This window comes from Euprymna scolopes, chromosome 17 (assembly GCF_053919585.1).
Source record: "Euprymna scolopes isolate OS-2025 chromosome 17, ASM5391958v1, whole genome shotgun sequence".
NCBI lineage: Eukaryota > Metazoa > Mollusca > Cephalopoda > Sepiida > Sepiolidae > Euprymna > Euprymna scolopes.
The window spans coordinates 46,027,728-46,032,727 of NC_136498.1; the positions used below are offsets into that span (position 1 = coordinate 46,027,728).

General features: G+C 30.2%; 1 long non-coding RNA gene across 1 annotated transcript in view; it reads right to left on the reverse strand.

The window, feature by feature from the left end:
* LOC145296738 (uncharacterized) overlaps positions 1-4,297 on the reverse strand; it is a 16,929-nt gene extending 12,632 nt beyond the window's left edge. Inside the window, exon 1 of the long non-coding RNA XR_013870015.1 lies at positions 4,090-4,297. This is a non-coding gene — a long non-coding RNA (uncharacterized LOC145296738). The remainder of the gene's footprint in view (positions 1-4,089) is intronic.
* Positions 4,298-5,000: the final 703 nt, after the last annotated feature.

Sequence of the window (5,000 nt, forward strand, 5' to 3'; positions counted from 1 at the left end):
ATATATATATATATATATATATATATATATATATGCATTTATAAGTAGTGATATTTATATATCCTCAAATTAAAATATTTATTCCTATTCGTATAAAATCCCAGAATATGTTTTTTGTATACTAATATATATATATATATATATATATATATATATATATATATATATATATATATAGGGGGACCCAAAAAAACGGGCACACACTATAATTAGGCCCCGTTTCTTAGTGTTTTGCCCGAATGTAATGACACTTTGGTCATAACTAGTTCATTATATTCAAAACATCACATCAAAACACTAAGGTGTTTGGCTTTTTTCTCTCCATTCTACAGCACATGTTCTAGATGGCCTCCATTTATTTTTATTTTTTTTGGGGGGGGGGTCGCCCTGTGTGTATATATATATATATATATATATATATATATACATATATATATATATATATATAGATAGATAGATAGATAGATAGATATGTATGTGTATTCATGTATATACTAGTGTTGTGACGATTAATCGGAATCGGGAATCGGAAAAATGTTAAAATTTGACGCAATCGGAATCCGTATCGGAATCGGTATCGAAATCGGTATCAAAATCGGAAAAAATTGATGTCTATTTTCCGATGCCAAAAACTATGTTTTTATTGTCTTTTTTATTTGTATTCTGTTTAAAGCAAAATCTTCCATCCACAGTAATAATGATAAAATAATACATTGTTTATTGATTTAAAATACCAGTAAAGCTAAAATCCATAGAACATACTCCATAAGTGTATCTTGACGTTTAGGAAAATATCTGCACATTTCACATGTGTGTGTTTTTTTTATATTTTTTTTATTTATTTTTTATTCATTTTTTTTTTTTTTTTACTAAAATCGGGAGAAATAACAGCTCTGTAGTTAAATATTTAGAGATATAAAGGAATCGGAATCGGCAATTATATCGGAATCGGGAATTTAGCCGAAATCGGTAATTGTATCGGAATCGGAAAAAATGTTGTAATCATCCCATCACTAGTATATGCATAATCATTTAAATAGATATAATTTATATTTCACAAGTGACTGTGAACTGAAACTGATTATGTTAAAACATTCGGGGAGATCCGCATCCGCACTGATCCATACTTTGATTAACGTTGCTAGGAAGGTAGGAGTATCTAGTTATTACATTATTCGATAAGGTATCGTAAATGCCCTATACCAATGTATATTTCACGCAACGTTTGCTCATATATAAGTATAGTTTAACAAACACAAACACACATACGCACACACATGCATTCCGAGTGTATAAAAAGTTATGACTCACATATGTATATATCTGTCGCTTGTTCGAAACAATTTAATGTAATGTTTCATATTGCAAATACTGTTCATCTCCATTATCGTTATAATTTATGTGCTAATTTGGATTGATTTAGATAGCAGTAATTTTATATACGCACATTTATATAGCAAGGTATTATTTATTTTTTCGGACGTTAAACATCGATATATGATTGCGTCTAAAATATAGGTTTGCTTTAGATATCTAGTAGATACTCCTTTTTTTTTAATAAAATAAACATGTTTATGCTGTGCATGGGATCGCAATCTTGCACAATAAAAATATATAAATTATATTCACACACACAAAATATATACTATGAAAAAGTAAACTTGAAGTTTGGCAAGATGGTACACCTCTTAAGTAAACATTAACTTTAAAGGTGTGCGTGCAGGGTAGAAAAATGCTGGTACTTTTGTTTTTGTGTTTTTTAAGGCACACGTGCTTATAATTTAGTTCTTCTCGACTGCAAAAACTTAGACACCCGGGTCGGAAAGGGGATTACGAAAGTAGAGTTCTGACCTGCAAAACGTGACTGGACAGCCTCATCGACATTCCCCGGTAAGGGCGCCTCACGCGATTAGAAATAAACTAATAATTTCTCAAATACAGAAGGCAGGGCGTGGTAGGGCGGACCTCCTAAGAACTTCACAGAACTTAACTCCTAGCGCTAAGTCAACAGGGACAGGATCGTTACAGGAATATTCTAATCCCTGTTCATTTTGGCGACCCATGATTAAAAGTCACTCGCCGATTTTGAGTCACACGTGCATATTTAACAGAGTAATCCAGTAAATAAAAAATATAATTAACTTCAACGTGGAGACTTTACAATTCTTTTTTCTTTAAGGAAATAAGAGATTTAGAATGGTAGATGCACTATCGATATGAATCCATCTGAATGGAAAAAAAACGTAATTCGCGAAAACGCTTTCAGCGTAACATATTGGGAAAAAAATCCAAATTGATTAAAACGAACTTCTTTCAAAGGCAGAATCTAAATTTAAACAAACACACACACACACACACACACACACACACACACACACACACACACACACACATATATATATATGTATATATATATATATATATATATATATATATATATAATATAAAGCTGAATGTGTGTGTGTGTGTGTGCGTGTGTATGTCTGGTCACGAATAGGCTCCTATATGGTTGACTATTTTAAAACACTGATTACATATAATGATAGAAAATGTATCGAGACACAGGAATGGGTATGTTTGATCTGGCAGATCAGTAGCTCATTAAAATTGTGGGGTCTTCGTTCGCGCCTGGTCCAGAAAGTATGAAAATAAAAAATAAAAAAATTAAACAAAAAAACGTTTACAAGTGTTTTTGATATAGATGTACATAAGAATACTTTGATAAGTATGTTTTAACTTAAATAGGGTTGGTATAATAAAATTGTGGGGTCTGCGTTCGCACCTGGCCTCCATAGAATGGAAATAGGCACAAACTCTAATAAAGACTTTTCATATCTATCTGCGTAAGTATACTTTGATAATTATGTTTCAGTTTGAAGAAATATGGTATAATAAAATTATGGGATGTTCGTTCGCACCTTACCTCCAAAGAATGGAAATATGTCACAAAGTTTAACAAGGTTTTTTTTTAATATAGATCCACAGAATATTGTGATAAGTGTGTCAGTGCGAACAGGTATGGTATAATAAAGTATGGGATTTATCTATTTTATTTTTACTTTCATCATATTTTGCTTGGTTTTGATACCCCCAAATTCAACCCAAATTTACAACCCTTCCTTTTCATAACCTATCATACTTTCATAAATCAGAGTCATTTTCTGTAGTTTGTTTTTGAACCCAGTCAATGACGGGTGCCTTTACTAGTATATATATATATATATATATATATATATATATATATATATATATATATATATATATATATATAGGTATGTGTATGGGTGTGCGCGTGCGTGTGTGTGCGTGTGTGTAGGTGTATATCTATGTATTGGTGTAAATATTGTGCATATGTATTCGTATCTGTAGGTCAACATACCTTTGCTATTTAGAAAAACAAAAAATATCCTCGTGTCATAAAACAACATATACTAAAACGAACGTATTTCGACTTTTTTTCTAAAGGAAAACTGAAGTAAGAATCTGTGGAAATGTGTTAATAAAATATAGTAACAAAATATTCTTGTTTTCTCTTCGTTGTATTTATAAAAATACGTATACATATAATTATATATATATATATATATATATATATATATATATATATGTATGTATGTATGTATATATATATATATGTCTGTGTGTATATATATATATGTATGTGTGTGAATATATATATAATTATATATTTATACATATGCGACTATATATATATATATTGCGTATATATATTGCCTATAAATATGTGTGCGTGTGTGTGTATGTGTATGTATGTGTGTGTGTGTGTGCATTAAGGCAAAAAGAAAGAGAGAGAGTGTGTGTATTTGCAACGACATCGTTTGGAATACTTTTAATTGTATTTTTCTTTGTTTTACAGGTTTTACGCAAATCTTTCTCTTTCAAATTGTAGTGAGTTTCCATTTCCTTTGAATGCATAAAGAGAAGTATTATTATTATTATTATTATTATTATTATTATTATTATTATTATTATTATTATTATTATTCAAATACACCAAATAAAAAGCAAAGGGGAAAATAATAAAGAGACCAATACAAAAAGCAAGTTCTCTTTTATTTTCGTACTTACTCTAAGTTCGATACCTAACCCGGGAAACAGGTACCCATGGATTATGAACCGAAGAATGCAGTACCTTCCACATCAGCTCAAAGTTAAAAGTCTAAAAAAATATTTTAGCTCCGCTCTCACTACTACAACCGCCACTACTACAACTCCTGCTACTGCTATTCCTACTACTACTATTACTACTACTATTACTTCGATTACAACGACCGCAGCAACAACAACAACTTTAATCGTAAAAAAGTAAAAAAAAAAACATCATTGGATATTTTCACAGCGATTTTATCGAATCCTTTGAGAGCGACCTTTTCGATTTAACCCCATTTGAAGTCTCCCATCAAAAGTTTGTGACACGCGTACACACACATACACACATTGCATTCGGACACGCATACACACACAAACATTACAGCTAAATAATACATTAGAAAAGAATATGTAATAATACCAATGTGTTTTCTTGATTAATTATTACTTATATATACTTTCGTTTTCTTTTTTTTCTTTTTTACTTTTTTGTTGATTTTGGTCCGTTTTATTTATTTATTTCTTAATTTGTTACGTTGCGTTTTTCCTTGCGTTTGTTCAGTTATTAATTCAGTTATTCTTTTATTCTTTCTTTTTAATCTTCCGTTATATATCTTTCTTTCTCTTTTCTTTTTTTTTTCTTTCCGTTCATTCTCTTATTCTCTCAATCGTGGATTCGTTTATTCTTCTAAGTTTGCTTGACATACGACTTTCGTTTTGTATGATTTCGTTATAATTGTTTACTGATTTTTACTCCAAACTAATTTCATTTGTTTTTCTCTTCTCCTTGTTTCGTTGAGTTTTGCTCATCAAATGCGTTAATTTGGTTTTATTCATTTTTATCGCTTGTGTATTTGTGTATTATATCGATTCAGTTTGAGTATGCTATG